Below are 22,200 nucleotides of genomic sequence, written 5' to 3'. Positions count from 1 at the left end.
TAAATCTATCTATAAAAATTTGCATAATAAGTAATATTATAATGAAGTTATTATTATTATTATTTTGATATATTGAGAGTGAAATCTTATATAGTTTTGCTCAAGAGTATAAAAAAGGTTAAAAAATGAGATTGGGCCACATTATTTTAAATTTTGGTCAATATCCAAGCGCTAGATTGGAGAATTACTCCTTACAGCTTCCACTCCAGGGACAAATTATTCTGTTGGTATGTTGCCTAGGAAAAAGAGTAACCTAGTTAGAGGATTTTCTCAAAATTTGTATTTTTTTCTCCAAAACTCAGTTGGGCAGGTGAGGGATTTCGCTAAGTATTGAATAGTCTGAGAATGATTGCCTTGAAATGTGTAGCGTAAGTAGGAAACCCTCCTATGCCAAGTCTTTCTTCTTATCAGTGTGGATCAATTTAACTATTGATTATGTAAATGTGGGCTCATCTGGCACACCATATGGAAGATGGGATGCTTTGAACTGAGGGTCCATTATGGTGTCAAAAATGTACAGTTGACTATAAGTCATTGTCAGTCCTCTCACTACACCTCAGTTTTCCTTTAAATTGAACTGTTGTCAACTCCAATCATTTCTGAATCATGTTCAATGACTAAGATATTCTTCAAAAACAACAGCAACAGCAACAACACTCCTTGTGATTTTTAAAGAACTTCAGAAATTCATTAAGGCTCTGCCCCCTACAAACTCCCATTTTGTTAAAAGATTCAGAGCCTAGATCATATATTTTGGTAACTAACTAGAGAATTCTAGGACTCCAAAGTCCTTCTGGAAGGCATTTCACAGTGGGTTTCCTAACTGTCAAATATACAAGCATGAGAAGGCCCTCACATACAGGAAGGGGAGTTATTTTTGCTTTTGAAACACAATATATTTGGGAAGGATCACTAAAGCTGAATTTGTTCCCCAGTGAAAACAATCATTATTTTCTCATATTTGTTAGCTCAATTCCTTATTTATGATCCCCAGAAGTTTAAAACAGCAACCTCTCATTTAACAAGGGTTTTCTTTATTAGACATGTAAACTGATTTCTCATTTTTTGACTATAAAGCTCCTAGAATTGATTTTTATATGACTGTTGGAAGAAATTCTTTGAAAGAGAAAGACAGTAAAAATCTGGATTCAGAAAGTAATTGGATAATCTGAAGAAAGAAAAAAAAATAAAACTTTAACTTCTTAAATTAACTCAACTTTGAGTTTACATGGGTGGAGTTACGAGGCAGAAATTTTTTTTTTTAATTTAATAGCCTTTATTTACAGGATATATGCATGGGTAACTTTACAGCATTAACAATTGCCAAACCTCTTGTTCCAATTTTTCACCTCTTACCCCCCCCTCCCCCTCCCCTAGATGGCAGGATGACCAGTAGATGTTAAATATATTAAAATATAAATTAGATACACAATAAGTATACATGACCAAAACGTTATTTTGCTGTACAAAAAGAATCAGACTCTGAAATACTGTAAAATTAGCTTGTGAAGGAAATCAAAAATGCAGGTGGGCATAAATATAGGGATTGGGAATTCAATGTAATGGTTTTTAGTCATCTCCTAGAGTTCCTTTTCTGGGCATAGCTGGTTCAGTTAATTACTGCTCCATTGGAAATGATTTGGTTGATCTCGTTGCTGAGGATGGCCTGGTCCATCAGAACTGGTCATCATATAGTATTGTTGTTGAAGTATATAATGATCTCCTGGTCCTGCTCATTTCACTCAGCATCAGTTCGTGTAAGTCTCTCCAGGCCTTTCTGAAATTATCCTGTTGGTCATTTCTTACAGAACAGTAATATTCCATAATTTTCATATACCACAATTTATTCAGCCATTCTCCAACTGATGGACATCCATTCAGTTTCCAGTTTCTAGCCACTACAAAAAGGGCTGCCACAAACATTCGTGCACATACAGGTCCCTTTCCCTTCTTTATAATCTCTTTGGGATATAATCCCAGTAGTAACACTGCTGGATCAAAGGGTATGCACAGTTTGATAACTTTTTGAGCATAGTTCCAAACTACTCTCCAAAATGGTTGGATTCGTTCACAACTCCACCAACAATGAATCAATGTCCCAGTTTTCCCACATCCCCTCCAACAATCATCATTATTTTTTCCTGTCATCTTAGCCAATCTGACAGGTGTGTAGTGGTATCTTAGAGTTGTCTTAATTTGCATTTCTCTGATTAATAATGACTTGGAGCATCTTTTCATATGACTAGAAATAGTTTCCATTTCTTCATCTGAGAATTGTCTGTTCATCTCCTTTGACCATTTTTCAATTGGAGAATGGCTTGATTTCTTATAAATTAGAGTTAATTCTCTATATATTTTGGAAATGAGGCCTTTATCAGAACCTTTGACTGTAAAAATATTTTCCCAGTTTATTGCTTCCCTTCTAATCTTGTCTGCATTAGTTTTGTTTGTACAAAAACTTTTCAGTTTGGTATAATCGAAATTTTCTATTTTGTGAAGTAATGATCTCTAGTTCTGCTTTGGTCATAAAGACCTTCCCCTTCCACAGGTCTGAGAGGTAAACTATCCTGTGTTCCTCTAATTTGTTAATAATTTCATTCTTTATTACTAGGTCATGAACCCATTTTGACCTTATCTTGGTGTACGGCGTTAAGTATGGATCAATGCCTAGTTGAGGCAGAAAATTTTTAAGAAATGTATTCAGTGTGAAAAAGATATAGACATATATTTCAATGTATACATATTTCATTCAATAAGTATTTTGAATGTTATTAATCCTAAAGATACACAGAAAAAAAAAAAGATAGTTCCTGCCCTCAAGAAACATACATTGTTCTTGAACTTGCTTTTCTGAGTTCATAGGAAGAACAACTTCAAGGAACTCTAGAAGTGATAGAAAAATTTAAGAATAACCCAGCCAGCCAGCCAGATATGTAATTTTATCAGTCCCTACATCTTTCACCCTTATCAAGCAAAAATGCCCTTTTTAGACTATGAGCATTAGTCTCTAGTTGTATAAAATAGTCCTTGGCCACAAAGGAACAAATTAACCTACTAAGTCTTCCTCCTAGTCTATCATTTGCATTTTTCTCAATGCAACTTTGATCCATATTGAACCCTAGCCACTCCTTTCTCTGTGCTCTGTGAAATTCTTGTTGCATAATTAACAAACTGCTTCATTTTGGAATTCTCTCCCAACCATTTACTAGACCTTGCTGAGTCTTGGTTTCTTTCAGATAATATTGAATCCCTAGATATTCTCTAAGGAACTGGTGGGACTTTCATTTATTTACCTTTGAAAAATCAAACTGTTAGTGTACATGTCGATTCTGGAGAGTGAATCAGGATATTCATTTCTCTTTGCCATTTCAAGAATTTCCCTTCACTATCACTTAGTCACCTCTTCTCCTCTGTAATCCATTAGTTTAAAATTTTCCAACTAATCCAATTAGAGTAGGTAGTGTAACCCACCTCTAAATCATTTTCCCTTCATTATCGAATTCAATATTTTGTCAACCATTTTTTTTTCTCCTTTGCAGTTCCAATGTTTTTACTGGGAGACTTCAGCATTCATAGGGACATATCCTCAATATTCCTAACCTAATTTCTCAATTTCCTCAAACCTCAGAAATACTCCTTTACTTCACTTTAGTCAGCAAACATACTTTACACCTCATTACCTACATGTTTTACTCATTTAATAATAATAAAAAAAAACCTCATTCTCTTACCATGACCTATCATTTCATTTCTCCCTATACCTCAACACTTTTGAAAATAGCTTTTTAATTTTTCCAAGTACATTCAAAGATAGTTTTCAACATTCACTTTTGCAAAACCATGTGTTCCAATTTTTTCTCCCTCCCTCCTTTCTCTCTGCTCCCAGATAGTAAGTAATCAAATAGAAGTCAAACAGGTCCATCAGAGATGAAACTTGTTTTTTTTTCCTGAGGCAATTGGGGTTGAGTGACTTGCCCAGGATCACACAGTTAGGAAGTGTTAAGTATCTGAGATCAGATTTGAACTCTGGTCCTCCTGACTTCAGGGCTGTTGCTCTATCCCCTGTGCCCTTTGTTTTAAAAACAATTTTTAAAAACAAATTTCCTTATTTGTCATGCTGTACAGAAAGATCAGATCAAAAATGAAAAAAAAAATCAGAAAAAAAATACAATAACAACAACAAACGTGAAAATACTATGCTTTGAATTACATTCAGTCTTTATAGATCTCTCTTTAGATGCAGATGGTTCTTTCTATCACAAGTTTATTGGAATTTCCTTGAATCATCTCATTGTACCTCAGCACTTTTAAATACTTTCTTCTCTTTTAATAAAACTCCCATCTTTCTTTCACTCTTTTAAACTTTTTTTTATTTTTCAAAATATTTCATAGTTATCAACATTCACCCTTGCAAAACTCTGTGTTCCATATTTTTCTGCCTCTTTACTTTCCCCCTTCTAGTCAGCGAGTAATCCAGTATAAGTTAAACATGTGCAATTTTTTAAAACACATTTCTATATTTATCATATCGCCCAAGAAAAATCAGATCAAAAAAAGAAAAAAAAACAATCAAGCAAGCAAATAACAACAAAAAAGGTGAAAATATGTTGTGATCCTCATTCAGTCCCCTAGTTCTCTCTCTGAATGCAGAGAGCTCTCTCCATTACAAATCTACTGTAATTTGCCTGAATTACCTCATTATTGAAAAGAGCCATGGTCATCACAGTTGATCATCACATAATCTTCTTGTTGCTGTGTATGGTTCTTCTGTTCTTCTGATTCTACTCACTTCACTTATTGTCTGTTTATATAAGTCTCTTCAGGCCTTTCTGAAAGCATCCTGCTGATCATTTCTTATACAAAAATAATATTCTATTCCATTCATACACCATAACTTATTCAGCCATTATCCAATTGATGAGGATCCCCTCACTTGCCAGTGAGAACTGCTACAAACATTTTTGCACATGTGGGTCATTTTCCTTTTTTTTTTTTTTTTTAATGATCTCTTTGGGATACAGACCCAGTAGAGACACTGCAAGATCAAAGAGTATACACAGTTTGATAGTTTTTTTGGGCACAAGAATTTCAGTCTTTCCATCCTTTCATTTAATTCAATTCTAACTCTTCTTTTCTATCAGATTTTTCTCTCCCCTGTTTCTATTCCTGTTTCTATTTTGCCAAATTTCCAGCTTGAATTATTCCCATCATCCCTCTCTTCTATGTCTTTCAACATGCTATTAAAAAAAAGTTGAAAGAATTCCCAAAAGCATCCTAGGTACATTATAAATTTCAGTTATTCAATTTCAACTGAAATGTTACTAAAGTAAAGGAATTCTTCCATTTCTCCTTAATTCTCCCTATTTCACTTCCATAGAGGATGTTCCCAGATTCTTCTTCAACTCTCATTTTGTTGAGGACATTGAGGCCATTTTCTTGAGTTTTCTTTTCCTGTTTCATAATCCTTTGATATGCTGCCCCACTCTCTCCTCCTTTCCCCTAGTCTCTTCATTCTAATCACTCAGCTGTAAGTAATCTTCAAAGTTATCAATTATCTTTTAATTTTTCACTTCTTACCTGCATGATCACTCTTTCACTTGCAAATCACCTACATTGTTGCCCCTAATTGGGGGTGCTCCTCAAGACGCTATCTTTGATCTTCTCATTTCATCATATAGATTCTCTATTGGTGATCTCATCAGCTCCTAGGGGTTTAATTATAATCACTGTGCAGATGACTCATACAGCTCAACATTCATCTTCAGTCTCTTCCCTGAGATCCAGTCCTGTATCACCGACTGTGTATTGGGCATTTCCACATGTCTACAATAAAGCTTATAATCTTCACCCCTTTCCCAAATCCCTTCTTCTCCAAACTTCCTTGTTTTAGTTAAGACATCATCATTTTTCTAGTCTTATAGGCTCATAAACTTGGAATTATCCTTAGCTTCACATTTTCCATCACCCAACAAATTCAATCAGTTGCCAAATCTTGTCATTTTTATCTCCCTGAGATCTCTTATCCTCCATTGTATTTCTCTAATCTCACAGCTCCCATCTGAATTCAGGTCCTCACTACAATTTACCTTTGCTTATCATTGCCTTAATCCCCTTATTGACTCCCTGTCTTAATTTTCCCCTTTCTGCAGTTCATCCTCCCCAAAGTTACCAGTTTATTACTTAAAAAAAATTGTTCTGATTATTTCCTCATCTGATAAGTAAACACCAAAGGCTCCATATTGACTCTAGGATGAAAAAATAAGTTCTCTTTAGCTTTAAGTCTTTGACCATCTAGTTCCAATGTATCTTTCTAACCTCAAAGTATATTTCTCTTCTCTCCTTATTTTGTGATCCAGCCAAACTGCCCTTCTCAGTGCTCTTCATACATGTTACATCTATCATTTCCATTCCTTCCTAATGGCACCCCCCAAATACTCATGACATACTTTCTCATTATGTCTGTGAGGCAGCCAAAGAGTCCTCCTTTCAAAATTCAACTCAATCAACCCTTTCTATGTGAAGTTTTCCTGACTCTCTTAAATGTTAGTGATTATTTTTGGAGCTTTCTTACATTCAACCACTTTTCCCTTATAGGTATTAGTTTTCTTCATGTTTATTCTTTTTGTACTTTTATATTCATTAGTTGTCTCCCTTGAGATGTTTCAGGCTTAGTATTTCTGTCCCCAGCTCCTAGTCTAGCACTTAGCATATAATAGGTACTTAATAAATGCTTGTTGATTGATTGATTGATTAATAGCCATTTAAAAATTACTGTCAAGCTCTAATGGAAAACTGGCTCATTTATTAATCCTTAGCTATTCACAATCACATTAGGTCTGATTCCCATTCTTGATAATGAAAATGTTAACGTTATTTGTAAGATTGCATTAAGCACAGAGCTTTATGGCTAAAGAGATTGTGAACATTTTTTTCAACCACCTATTGAATTTTAAATGGCCTGGTCTAGGCCAATGCTTTCTAAATGTTTTCAATTGAGTGCTCCATCACTAAAAAAAATTAAGCATATATTCTTATTTTATGTATATGCACCTACATGTAAATTATATTTAATATTGTACAAAAAAGTACTACATTCTGAAGTTTATGAAATTGTCATCAAAAGAATGATACAAAGATTAATATTTGATATTAGAGACTTGAAAACCATGAAGTTTATTGTTACTAAGAAAATGGGGACATAGAACTGTATTTTAAGAAAATCATTTTGGCAACTATATAGGAGAGAGAAGAAAGTTGAGGCAGGTAGATCAGGAGGTTATTACATTATTTAAAATGAAAGATGATGAAGGTCTATACAAGAGGGTTGGCTATGTGAGTAGAGAAAAAGAAAAAAGATGAAAGATATATTTTGAAGGTAGAATCTACAATATTTATCAATTTATTGGGTATTTGGGGTAAAGGAAGTTGAGGTATCATAGATGATACTAAAGATGTAAAGCTGAGTGACTGGAGGGGAGACTATGACTTTTAAATAGTTAGAAAGTTTGAAAGAGGACTGTATTTAAAGGGAATTATAATATAAGATTTGAGATGATCAATACTCCCCCATTTCTACTCAACCTGGGCAACTTGTTCTGTGCTATCCAAAATGAAAAGGGTGACAGGAATTCATACAGATTTGTCACTTTCCTTCCTTACAGAGACTGTCTTCTGAGGGGAGCCAAAAGGTGACCAGTGTCCATTGCAGGAGGGTGGATATTGGGAGCCTTTTATGTGAAGTATCTGGAGGAAGGTGAAAGCTTAAGGATGGATATGGTCGTGTTGGAGACAAAACCCACAACTGGCTCTTGTGAAAAAGGAGGATGTAACTCATCTTGATGATTATTGATCACATTTTTCTTTGGCATTAGGCACTAGAATTCCAGACAATAGACTACAGATCCAGACAAACAATCTGAATAATTTAAGCAAAAAGTGACAAAAATTATGCTTCCTGATAACTACGCAAATGGCATATTTTTTATGACTTTCCAGAAGAAGTTTAGTGCTGCTTTCCTACTAATCCTCCTCCTTCAAATATCTAAGTATTCTAATTGGGTATCCCTTATAAGAGTATCTCATTAAAAAGATGAGCCTGAATTTCATTCAAAGCAACTCATTGTTTGATTAACTAAGACACATCTCTCAAATTAAAGTTAATGATGAAGAGTCTCGTCCTTTGGGGACCAATGGTAATGGTATAATTTTGAACATTTGAAAAGAGGGCCATTTGGATTTCTTTGTAAATCATGGTGTTTCCATTTTCTCATATTTAATTAAGGAGAAAGAGTGGCTGTGTAGCCTCCAAGATCCTTTCCATTTCTAAAGTTACACTCCTAAGATCCTGTGTATTTTCTTACATCAGGTACAAGATGATTTGTTGACTTACCTTAAAAAGATTTAAAGGACTGTCATCACACCTAGCAATTTTCTTAAGGATGCCGACTAGAGACTAGGCCTGGAGTCTGACAACTTTTTGAGATTGTGCATTTTGTGAAGGGCATGTAGGAATAGCCCTGGAGAAAACAGGAAGATTACGTTACGGCCTTTCACCGCAAGCCTTCGTAATTTGTATACAAGTCTGTGGAAGAGCACTGAATCAAGAAAACTTAATTTTGACAGGCTTGATGTATAGTCTATTTTGGTTAACCAAAAGGAACACATGCATTTTGTACATTAGAGAAATTTCCATTATTTTTCTCTCAGCCATGAAAATCGATTTTGATGTGATTACACTCAGAGGCTGCTTGATGTGCTTCTGACAGTACAAAATGGATAGAAGCGGTGGGTGGTGTTGAATCTAGGATACTGTGGTTAAGCCAAACTCTGTCACAAACTGAAAATAGTAAGATTCAAATATACAATTAGGAGATCTTGTATGAGAATGAACCTGAGAAGAAAAATCATAGCATTTCAGAACTGGAAGAAGCCTTAGACATCACTTAGTTGAATTTTATATTATAGATCAGGAAACTGAGGCTCAGAGAAAAGAAAAGATACATGATATATTCAAGATGGTGGCAAAAGCAATTAAATAATCAACAAGTTTTGTTTTTTATATAGTAAACAACTACTCTGTGATATGGTAGATGTCAAAAACATACATATAAAAGTCAAAAGAAATCTACACTTTTAAGGAGATTAGGTTCAAACAATCAAAATTAAAACAAAGATTTTCTAGCTCCACTATCTTTTTTTTTTTTTTTTTTTTGGCTATGCTTAATGGAACAGTGATTATAATACTATATTTGGAAGGAAGTAAAGAGAAGTAGCAAAGATTGTTTCCCTCATCTTATGTACTTTGTAAACTATGGGGAATTGAAAACATGTTATCAGTGAACATTAGAAGAGGTCCCTTACAATCTGTTCAATTAAAACATATTTCTTGGTCAGGGAGGGCAGCTAAGCAGTGCAGTAGAGTATTGGACCTGGAGTCAGAAAAACCTAAGTTCAAATCTGGCCTCTGGCTGATACTAGCTATATGACATGGGTAAGTCACTTAACCCTTTTTGCCTCAGTTTCTTCATCTTTAAAATGAGCTGAAGAAGAAAATAGGAAATCATTTCAGTATTTTTCCAAGAAAATCCCAAGTGAAGTCATGAAGAGTCAGGCACTACTGAAAAATGAGAGAATAACAAATTGATCACATAATGGATTGAAGCTACTGTACTCCACACACGAGGAAAGGAAAGATGAATAAGACACAGTCCCTATTGACAGTGGTCCTCCTAGTTTTTGGTTGTTAGTATTCTCTGTTTAATGTATAATCTACTTTAGTTACCAAAAGGAATACATGCATTTTCTATATGACAGAAATAAGTTAACAAAAATGGAGAAACTGAAAAGGCTTTTGTTTTAGTCAATAATTGTTGGAGCCAAATAATAGAAATATGGGAAGTAATGGGCTTAAAAAATCTCAGTCTTTAGGGAATCAGGCTTGGAAAAGGAAGGGAGCTTCTTCCTCCAAAGATGTAGGGTGGACAAGTAGATAAATTTTGAAGGGGAGAAAAGAGTACCTGAGCAACACTGCATTGATGGTAACGATTTGCACAACAAAATCAAAAGAGATACTCTGCTACAGGAGAGATAGGGATTCAGGGACAGAGAGAAATAGGTTTGAGAAGACTTGGCAAGTTTGATATGCAATGGGGATCCAGCAGAGATGAATATAAGGCTGGCTAATGATGGCTTAATGGAGTTTGGATAACCAAAAAGTAAATGTTCATGACTTTCCCCAGCAACCTTGAGAGCTTGAGAACAGGAGCAAAAACTAAATGATAGATGCCATTCATATATGGAGGTTAAAAAGGCAGGCCCAACAGAAGGAGAAGGGGCACAGAGTTCAAGGGTTCCGGTAAGTCATTACTCAAATTTCTGACTGTGTGTTCTAAGTTTGGAAGGGAGGAAAATGTCAGAAAGGAATTAATGCATTGGAAGGATATGGTGATATTGAGAGATTTGTGGTGGCTGTTTGTCCATTATTCTTGAAAATACGGTGACATCAAGGAGGCGATGTCGTGACATAGAAGTAAATTGGATTTAAGTGAGGCAGGGCCGTGCAAAGTCACCAGCCTTACTTTTTCCCCTGGACCTATCTTAGTCCAGGGGCAAGTTACAGATAAGGACAAGGAGATGGTATAAAGAAGGAAAAGTAGACTCAGTAGGAATTGAAGCAGAGGTAATAGAGACAATAAAGATAAAGTGGCTACATAGGGGAAACAGTTGAAGGTCTTAGAATGAGAGAAAAGTGATCCTAACCTAGGATCCTAAGTTCTGAGAGACAGTCAGCCCTGTGTGGTTGTGTTAGTAGACGGTTGAATGGCATGGTGAGAGAAGTCATAGGAGTTGAAGAAATCAAGTAAATGTGAAGTTGGGGTATCAGATGGGCTGTTACCGTGGAAACTGAAATCATCGAGTCATCCTCTAAAACTGTATGGTGTACTGTTTCAGTTAAGTTCTTATTGCTGCTTGACCATATTTTTACTCTTATCTTATTGTTTTCCTATCTCATCCCCCAGTGACTTTACAAATATTTTTTTTCTTCCAAATCTTCAAACTCCATACAAAGATTGTACTGCTTATTTCAGTGAAAGGAAGGAACAACTTTTCCTTTGAAACAACAGGAAAAACTAGAGATGGGGCAAAAACTCCAGACATTTTGAGTTAGAGAGGAGTAGTTGAAACATTCTCATTGGATAACATTGACCTCAGTAAAGTCAAAAGTCATCTAAGGTCATTTGATGGCACCTTCTTCCATTCTCCACCTTCATTCCACAAAACTTCAGTTTCTATTATCTCTTCTTTTTCTTCTGTCTCAGAGCCAAAGGCATTCTGATTCTTTCCTATGACTAATCCCTTTACTTGTTCTCTTGATCCCATCTCCTAAATTCTCTTGGACGTAGTCCCAGCAGTCAACCCTTCTCTCATGCATCTTAAATTTCCACTCCCCCCCTCCACATGCTCTTACAAATATAACCAGGACTCCTCAATATTTAAGAGAGAGAGAAAGACAGAGAGAGAGAGAGAGAGACAGAGACAGAAAGAGAGAGACTGAGACTCTTTCACTCATCTAATTTACTACCTATTTATCCCTTTGCTTCCATTTTAGACCCTACTTGAAAAAATTCTTCACCCCTGATATTTCTACTTCCCTAATACCAAAATCATCACTCTAGTAAAGGCCCTTGTCACCTCATCATTGCAACAGATTTCTAACTTGTTTCCTTTTGTCAGGTTTTGCTTTCTTAAATCCATCCTCCACTTTTCTGCTAAACTGATTTTCCTAAAGTACAACTCTGACTATGTCATCTCCCCACCAACCAACTCAATAAATGCCAGTAACTTCCTAATATTCTGATTTAACTACTCTGATGTAAGGTATAAAAATCTTACAATTTTAAAAATTCTTCCCAACCTGTTACTTCCCTATATTTTTATTCTTCTTATACTTTCCTCCTTTCCAAACACTCTAAGATCCCACTGATGTAACCTCTTTGATATTTTTCATACATGACATTACAACTCCAATTCTTTATGATTGTAATGCTGTCTTTCCTCACTTTGGACTTCTAGATTTCTTGGTTTCCTTCAAGATTTAGTTCAAATTTCATCTTCTGTGGGATACTTTCACTGGTTCCTCTTCTTAGCTCACTACTAATAAGTTCACTTTGAGATGACCTTCCATACTGTATATTTATATATATATAAAATATCTATATACTACACATACACACTCACACACAGACATCTTTATCAATCTCTCCATCTATTTTATCTATTGTAGACACACACATACACACATATTGTCTGATTAATATCATTATATTTTGTAAATATACATATATAATCTGATTCATATTATTTGCTTGTTCTCTCTCTCTCTCTCTCTCTCTCTCTCTCTCCCTCTCTCCCTCTCTCTTTCTTTCTCCACACATACATATACCTATATATTTGCTTTGCCTGATGCAAATTTTCAGAGGGTAATTGAGCAGAGCTATTTATGTCTTATATCTTACAAAGAATCCTGAATAATTTTTATATATAGATGGCAAAACCTTTGCTCAAAAAGAGCCTGTAAGGTGGCAAATTTTTACTCAATAAATTTATTTTTCATAATCAATAAGCTTATAGGATTCCTTGATTTTAAAAAATCTTTAAGTTAATTGTGAGAAAATAAAGATATGGTCAATTTCCTTACTAATGCCCTCATCAAGAATGTCCTCAATTTGTGCACCGATGGCCCTGATCATGATTTTCTTTAGAAGAGAAAGTAGGAATAGGTTTATAGATATTAACTCAATTATCTTTCTTTGATATTAATATGTTCAAAGATTTGTTTCTGTGCCCTTTGGTATCGTGCCCTTCCTTAGATATCTAGCCTAATTGTTTACCAGTGTTCTCACGGTTATATTGCCTCTCTTCATGTATACTTGTTCCTATCTAGATATTTTTCCAATCATAGTTCACTTTAATACCATTTCTACCTTCTTATAAGGCACCTCAGGGACTGAGATGTCAGGATCCAAGTGTGATAGTTTTCAATTGTCTTTGTTGGAAAAAAGAGTTTGCTGAAGTGGTTTTGTAAATCTTCTCCATTTTTCTTCTGTTTGTAGTGCTCTTTCCATTGTTATCCTTGAATGCCCTTGAGATGACTTTGCTTAGTTGGATCTCTTGCCAAGCTTTCTTTAAATTGGTTTTACCCTTCATTGCTTTTCTCTGCTTTTTGAGAGGACATTGTTGATGAGCAGCCATTAGTCTTTGTAAGATTTTAGAGATGACTTTATAGTCCAATCCAATGTTGCCTTTGGCAGTTATGTCAAGTAAGCCAAATGTTTGCTAACCAAGGTGCTTTTCAATCTCTTTTGTTCTCCTCATTGTGGTATTTAATTTACATCTGTTAAACTTCTGGAATAAATCATGAGTCAATGTCAATGTTGTTTATGTTGTCCATTGCTTATTTTTTATTTTTAATAACTTACATAAAAAATTCAGGATGAAAACTTTTCATTGCTGTGACTTATTTTTCTTATCATTACTCTTTCTTTTTGTTTATTATAAATTCTATTATTAACAATTACAAGCTTCTGACTTGAATGTGCATAGATTGCTGACTCCGGATTAATGGCTGTGACCATAATGCTGGATAGAAGGTAGTCAATGTCATTATTTGTTTTGACATTTGGTGGCCATCAGAAAAATGTTCATAATGTACAAGTGTGATGTTTCTACACGATTTATGAGGTTTTTGGTGTATATATTTCTCCTGAACCACATTTGTCCATATATTTCTCTTTATCTTCACCTTTTCCCATCTTTATATTCAAGGCACTAAATATCAGAGTGTATGCTGACTTCATTTGGAAGGACTTATCAAGTTCTTCATATAATTGCTTTACCATTTCATCTTTGGCAAATAATATGGTATGTCTTTTATTTATCTTCACCTTTTTGCAAAAACTTGTCATTAGTACTACAATATTTAATAACCAAATGTGTCATAAAAGAACATTCCTTAGCAACCTTTGGAATACGATAAAACTATATGTGTGTATGTATGCATGTATGTATATATATACATATATATATATATGTATATATATATATATATATATATATATATATATATATATATGAAGTCTATTAAGTCCCACAGTTGGTTAAGTGTCAGAGGCTGGTCTCAAACCCAAGTTTTCTAAATCCAAGTAGAGTGTTCTTTCTACCATACCAGATTGCTTCTCACTGACAAGATAAATGTCTCCCATGATCTGAGTGATCAGCATGGTAAAGAATGCAAAAGGATGTTGGGCAAGGATTGTTTGTTAGAACTGTAGTCATTCAATGTGGAAAAGAGAAGACTTAAAAGAGATATAATAGGTGTCTTTAAATATTGAAAGCTTGTCATGTGGGACAACACAGATTTTTTTTTTCCTGGCCTTCTAAGGTTGAAGTAGGACCATCAGTGGCTAGAAATTCCATTGAGGCATATATTGTCTTATAAGAGGAAAACTTTCCTAATAATTCAATTTGTCTTAAAATGGAGTGGGCTGCATTAATTCATAGTGAATTTTTTTCTTTTTTCTTTTTTTTTTCCTTTTCACTAGATGTATTTAATCAGTCAGGCTAACTGTAGGTCAGAGATGTTATAGATGAGTCATGTTTCCAAAAAGGGAGCTGATTGGATGACTTTTCATATTTAATAGTCTATAATGATGATAAACTTTGAATTTAGTGAATTTCCATTGTTCACCATTTGGGTAAGTAAAAATATCATGTACCGAGCCAGATAAAAAGAGCCCAATATTCCCTAATTACATACTTGGTTAAACTTGAGAGGCATGAAGGATAGGGGGCCAACTAGAGTCAGGAAGACCCGGATTCAATTCCTGGTCTTATTATATATCCCCTGTCTGAAAAATGGGTAAGTCGTTTAAAATACTGTGCCCCGATAACCCTCCAAGACCCGTAGGTGATCTTGAATGTGGAGTGAGTTTCCATATTGGGAATCACTACACAATGAAATTATGGGACTAGACAGAAAATAAAATCCTCTTATCCAGAGACAGCATTTGGTACTAAGTGTCCTTCTCAGGACAAGTTCCTAAAATGTGTGCTCACTTACTCAGATTTTCAAATAATATATATTAAGAAAAATGCCACTAGAAACCTATAAATGTCAAGCCTGAATAAAATGTTTTAATAACCAATAGATATTGATTTAATATTCAGTAACTATACTACTCGTCTAAATTAAATATATTGTTGAGTCTATTTGGGATGCTCAGGGGTATATTTCCCCTTGATAGGTGCATATTAACATTAATGGGAGTTATGCACAGGAATAAAGGGGAAAAGAAAATCACCTCCTTAAGGTTATGCTTTTAGCACTGGGTGTGCAAATCCTATTATTGTGAATGGGAATAGCTCCTCTAATTCTCCTTGCCTGCTCTGAAAATGCATCCCTTGATATCAAGTGTTATCAAATATTATGTACTTTTGGACCATTTCTATGTAACCAATTGCTTTGGGGTTTTCTGTCTCCCTTTCATTTTCTGTACTTTGGAAAGCATATATACAATGAATGGCCCTATAATTTTTTCCTGGGGCTAATTAATAAAGGAAATTCTGAGTCTTCCTTTCATCCTCCTACCCCCCCCCCCCCAATCTTAAGGTTCATGTTTATTTAGTGAATGATAAGCTCTTTTTTCCCCTTTTAAGCTTGAGAAAATCATAGCTAGGGAAGACAGAGTGGACACATTGGAAAGGTTTTGGTCCAGAAATCAGAAGCCATTTGTTTAAGCCCCATCCTCTACCAATAATTAGTTATATGACCTCCAAAATCTGTAACCTCTGAACCTTGCTTTCTCTATCTACAAATTAGGAGTGAAAATACCTTCTGTATTTACCACAGAGTTGTGAGGATTGAACAACATAATGGGAATGAATATAACAGCAATTGTGTTAGAGAATTCCCTTGTCTGAGAACAGCTGAATCACAGGTGCCAGGTGGTACTCACCTCCCTTATGCACATTCTGTCCCTGCTCAGTTAAAATTTTTATGTTTGACTAGCTAAATTGTTTTTTTTTTTCCCTGTGAGGTCATAGTACAATGAAAAGAGCAATGCATGTGCATTCAGAGGATCTGAGTTCAAATCCTATCTCAGCTAAGTCATTTAAATTCCTCAGTGAAACTAGATGACTTTTAAAGGTCTATTATAGTTCTAAGTCTATGACTTATTGAAAAAGAAATATCTTTAGCTCATAGAGCAATGATGGACATCAGGATCACAAATGCCCAAAGGCTTTCGTTGGCACCAAAATAATCAATTTCTACTTCATTGTAAAGTTCAATAAGGTATCTATTTTTTGTGTGCCATATACACATTTATTAAGTATCTACTGTGCTTCAGGTGCGGTCCATGGTGTTGTGAATAGATATTCAGCTTTAGAGATAGGAAGACCTGGTTTCAAATCTTGCCTCTGACATCTAGTAGTTGTGAGACCTGGATAAACTCAATGTCCCAGGCAAATCTGTAAGACTCTAAGTTGCAAATTAACTACAATCAACATTGGTACTGCACACAGTAGGGAATGACCATAATAATCTAGTGTTTGATATATCCAAAGATTCAAGCTTTGGGGACAAGACATCATTATTTAGCAATAATGGCTGGGGAAATCGAAAATCAGTTGGGAAGAAAATAGACAGTGACCAATATCTCCTACCTTGGAGCAAAAAGGACTTACATGTTCAAAATTAACTTCTAGCAGTTCTTTTTAGCAGCCCATCAGTTGGGGAATGGCTAAACAAGTCATCCTTTATGATTGTGAGGGAATGTTATTGTGTTCTAAAAACTGACAAGCAAGATGGTTTCAGAAAAACTTAGGAAGTCTTATATAAATTTATGAAAAGGGAAGTGAGTAGAACCAGTAGATCACTGTATATAGCAATAGCCATATTGTAAGGCTGATCAACCATGAAAGACTTAGCTACTTTGCTCAAGATAATGATCCAAGACAATTCCAAAGGAACCATGATCAAAATACCATCCACCCCTGGAGAGAGAATTGATGAACTCTGAGTGAAGACTGAAGCATACTTTTTAAAAGAAACTTTTTATTTCTTGATTTTTATTTTTTTAATTTTCTTTTATAATATGGATGTTATAAAAATGTTTTTCATGTTATCACATATATATTTAATATCATATTGCTTGTTTTCTTAAAAAGTGGGGAAGGTGCAAAAGGGGAGGGGAGAATTTGGTACTCAAAATTTTTAAAAACGAATGCTAAAAATAAATAAACAGATGAAATGATTCTATGAGTTCTTACTTATAATTATAATTAATATCATATAGAATGTAAAGTCTTTGAGAATAATAACTGCTTTGTTTGTTACTGTGTATACCTAAGGCCTAACATAGTGACTGACATAGAATAGGTACTGAATTAGTGGACTCATTAAAATTAATGTCAAATGGTTTTATCTCAGTGGTAAATGGTTCCCCTTCCATGGGCTTTACTTTCTATATCTGTAAAATGAAGATTTTGGAACAAATTCCCTTAAAGATCCCTTCAACTAAAAATCCACTATCCTTATTCTCTGAACCATTTGATGAATTGCCTTTATCGAAAATGTGTAACCATTGCTTCCCCTTTTTCATTGGCCTCTTTGCACCATGACATGGCATCAGACCAGCCCTTTATACTGGAGGAAACATCTAACTCAAAATGATTTAATATCTATACCTTTATAAGTCTTTTCATATAAATGAAATTCACTTACTTCAATGCTTTAAGGACTTGTGATTTCATCTCAGTGGATGCATCTTCCACTGAATAGATTATCAGTCTTCAACTCAGTCTATAAATCATAGACAAATCCTTTGAGGGAGTCCTGGGATTTGGGGAAAACACAGTCACCAGAGTTGTAACTAGTAATTCCCCCATCTGTGGCAAGATGAAAAAGTACAGATTTAAATCATGATAAAGAAAATAGGTGGATTGGGATGGACGTGCCAAAGGATAGCTCAATTGCTAGTGCATTATACTTGGAATAAGGGCGAATAACCCCCTCTTACCACACTCAGTAAGTTTTTCTAAAGAAGGATGGAGAAGAACAAAGTATATCCAGAAGAGAGAACCCATGGCAATGGGAACTCTTGGGTGAATATGCAGAAGGGAGTGGGGTCTGCTGAGGCAGTTCAATCACATTGAGAGTGGCAAGGGACCCATTATGATGAGACAAATGCTAGTGGAGGAGTATGAAGCACTCAGAGGACACTCTCCAAGTCAACAAATAAACTCCACAGGGCAGGTACCACTTTTTTGAAAATGTAGTATAATGCCCAAAGTGCTATAAACCTATGCATACTCTTTGGTCTAGCAATAGCAGGTCTCTATCTCAAAGATATTTTTTTTAAGGGGGGATAATCTATTTTTACAAAAAATTATTAGTAGTAGCTCCTTCTGTGTTGACAAAGAATTGGAAATTGAGGAGATACTGCTCAATTGGAAATGGCTGAACAATTTGTGGCATATGATTTTAATTGAATATTATTGGGCTATAAAATATAACAAACAGGATGATTTTAAAAAATCCTGAAAAGACTTACATGAACTGATACAGATTGAATTCAGCACAATCAGAAGAACATTGTACAAAGTAACATCGATTTTGTATAATGAGCAAAGGGCAATGCCTCAGGTAATATAATGATTCAAGATAATTCCAAAGGGCACATGATGGAAAATGCTTTCTACTTTAGAGAAAGAACTAATGACATTTAAATACAAAGTGAAACACAATATCTTTCTCTTGCCTTCTTCCCTTCTTTCTTGCTCATTTTAGTTCAAGTTTTCTTCCACAAAATGACTAATATGGAAATGTCTGACATGATTACACATATATAGCCTATATCAGATTGCTCATTGTCTGAGGGAGGAATAGAATTTGGAACTCAAAACTTTTAAAAATCTTTAAAATTATTTTTATATGTCATTGGGGGAAACTAAAATATAATTTAAAAAATTTAAGTGTATCTCTTTGAATATGAGTGAACAGTCTAGTATAAATCCTTGATAGTTCAATCTGAGTAATAAGTCGGTTTGCTACTATATTCAATCACCAAAGGGTCCCTTAATATTTATAATTAAACTTCTAGTATTTGATGCCCTTGAAAAAGGTGAGCAATTTAGTCCCTTCTTTTGATGGGATCAAACTAGAAGTCTGAAAAGTGCCTTTAGAATTTCAAGTGAAAGGCATGCGGATATCAAATGTTATTCTTCTAATTTTGCAGGCTCCATTTTCGGGAATTACTGTATTTTTCCAAATTATCTCAGTTGAATTAGAATTCTTCTCTGTTCTCTTTGTCAAGTTAGACTTGATAGATATTTCTGACTGTTCATTAAATAATATCTAAATCACAAAGTAATAACCATCATATGACTCTCTCATAACTATCTGTTTCTAAAAGAATTATAGCAGCAATGGCTCTTAATAGCCATTTCACCATGCCAAGATGCAGTGAGCCACTCTTAGGTAATCTCCAATGGGAACGATCCAAATTGGTTACCCTGTTGAATTGATCTTTAACTAAAGGTCAAACTCAATTTTACTTGCAACATTGAAGGTACTTTGATGTGAAAGTTGCCTCGTAGAAATAATTTTAGTGTAAAATTCACTCTATATTCATTTTTGTAAATTTTTATGTTGCAGAAGAGGAATTTCACATCTAATTTTACCATTTAACTTCCTCATATCTTTAATTCTACTTCTTAAAATCTATACTTTTCTTGTTACTTGGCAGGAAGATTACTTTCATTCAATGAAACAGTCCCCTGAGATCAGGGGCAAAGGAAATAATCTTTAAATGATAGTGAGGGGCGATTTTGGAAGTAGTAGAGAAAGCATTAAACTATTTTTCAAAGGCAAAGTTCTAGGCCTGGGTCATTCACTGCCTACCTTTTTAACCTTGGAGAGTTATGGTCTCTCTGAGCCTTACTTTTCTTATCTGTAAGGGGATTAGGCTGAGTAATCTCTAAAGTCCTTTCTAGTTTAAAAAATACATCATTTCAAACACTATGATTTTATGATAAAAATATGATCACTTGGAATTCTGTACATTAAAAGTTCATTCATTAATATTCAAATAAAAATAAAATCTAGAAAGACAGAATGAGATAAATAGATTGGGATCTGACTTTAAAATCAATTGATGAGGGGAGTTCAAGTGCTCCCTTTGAACCATACCACCAGTGTGCAATTTTGAGAAAATCCATTCCTTCATTCTTTTCTGGGCTCAATTTTTGATTCTTTGGACTTTTTTCTCTATTAAAACTCAGTAGCTTTCTCACTCTGGAAGATCATTCCATACCAGCAGTTTTCTCTTTCATTCCCTATGCTCACCAAAGATTTCAATGCTCTCACCAGTATGCACATATCTCATGCTCTCTGTCATGCCCAAGGGAGTATTTCACAAGCTTCTAGACTTACAAGTAGAAAAACAAACCATCAAGGCAACAACAAAACAACCAAAGATACAGGGGGGAAAGAGCTATAGAACTTCCTGGGAGGGAAACGGTTGAAAATCTAGGTGCATCATAGGCTGATTTCCTCACTCGTTCATGTTGGGGAAATTTATTTAATTTCAACCTTTATTTAAACAAATATGACTAGGAATATTAGGAAATGTACTTGTTATATATAGTGGAAGGGTCTTTTCCCAATTATTCATATGGTTTTGAGATGGTACCTAGAGAAGTAGAATGGGTTTTATAATCTCAGGAAGCTTTAGTAGCCCAAATTACTGGTATCTGGTCTCAAAAAAAGAGGGAGTCAGGTTACAACTCCAGGAAGGAAGGGAATTGGCCATTCTGGAAGCTGGAGGCACATTCAGACATGTGCCAAGTGGTCACATCAACTATGTGGAAATCTAATTCAATAATTCAAGTGGCCAAAAAGACTCATCCACCACATTCCCCTGTTATCTGACAACAACATGAATATTTATTTAGGATCTTCAGGTTAACAGGTACTTTGCTAGGCCCAGAGGATATAAATCACAAAATTAACCCTGCTTCATCTCATTCTACCCCACAAGGAAATCCAACTGCCAATAGGGAAGGTCCATCCTGTTTTATTAAGGACAAACAACAGATATATGGATGACTCAATACAAAGTATAGAAAAAAAATGAAGGAAGTGATTTTTGGAGAGATATCCTGCACCAATAACTGAGGGAACCTAGAAAGGTCTAATGTAGGAAGTGATACCTGAGCTGTGCCTTGAAGAAATCCAGAGACTTTATGATTCATAAGTGAGAAGGAAATGCAATCCAGACAGTTTCCATTCTTTAAGCACATCCTCCACAGCTTCCCAGCCAGATGCTCAGGAGGCTGCACCAAGACTCTACCTAGGGGAACTGAGGTCCTGACGCCAAGCTCTCCAGATGGGCAGTTGCTTCTCGCAAAAGGTTCTTTGGGGAAAGCTTCAGTCAGGCTTTGCTTTAGTCTCTTCAATAATCTATTCTATAGCCTTCTCATCAACTGCCTTGCAGTGCCCTAAACCACTTGCTCCTCTCCCAGACCTTGACTCACTCATTTTGGAAACCAGGAACCAAGGTCTAATAGGTCTGGCTACATATCCTGATACATTTATCAATCTATTCTACAGCATTCCTTTTGGCTTCTCAGGATTTTTGCTGAGAAAGAAGAAGAATAAAAAGAAGGAAGGAAAGAAGGAAGGAAGGAAGGAGGGAAGGAAGGAAAGGAGGGAGGGAGGGATGAAGGGAGGAAGGAAGAAGGAAAGGAAGAAAGGAAGGAAGGAAGGAAAGCAGGAAGCAAGGAAGGAAGAAAAGAAGAAAGGAAAGAAATAAGGAAGAAAAGAAGAAAGAAAGGAAATAAGGAAGGAAGGATGGGAGGAAGGGACAAAGGAAGGAAGGAAGCAAAGAAGGAAGCAAGGAAGGAAAGAAGGAAGGAAGGAAGAAAAGAAGAACTGAAAGAAGGAAGAAAAGAAGAACTTATCAAGTTCTTGCTATGTGCCAGACACTGTGCTCAGCACTGGGGATATAAAAATAAAAGCAAAAAAAACCAAAGTATTTCCTGCCTTCATGAAGATTATATCTTGATGGAGGAAGACAGTACATTAAAAGAAGCTGAAAGAGAAAGGCAGGTACCCTGCATGGGGGGTTAGTATTTCTAGGT

The 22,200-nt window shown here is 35.2% G+C and overlaps 1 long non-coding RNA gene across 3 annotated transcripts in view; it reads right to left on the bottom strand.

Moving 5' to 3' along the window:
* Positions 1-18,167, bottom strand: part of LOC116419857 — a 61,012-nt gene extending 42,845 nt beyond the window's left edge. The window contains exons 1-2 of one of the 3 annotated variants that reach the window (XR_004230182.1): positions 18,078-18,167; positions 17,783-17,946 (exon numbers count right to left, since the gene is read on the bottom strand). This is a non-coding gene — a long non-coding RNA (uncharacterized LOC116419857). Of the gene's footprint in view, positions 1-17,782 lie in introns of all 3 variants that reach the window. The other 2 variants (XR_004230181.1, XR_004230180.1) reach the window with 2 other exon arrangements.
* Between the last annotated feature and the right edge of the window lie 4,033 nt (positions 18,168-22,200).

This window comes from Sarcophilus harrisii, chromosome 6 (genome assembly GCF_902635505.1).
Source record: "Sarcophilus harrisii chromosome 6, mSarHar1.11, whole genome shotgun sequence".
Lineage (NCBI taxonomy): Eukaryota > Metazoa > Chordata > Mammalia > Dasyuromorphia > Dasyuridae > Sarcophilus > Sarcophilus harrisii.
This window is presented reverse-complemented; position numbering and strand designations above follow the sequence as displayed.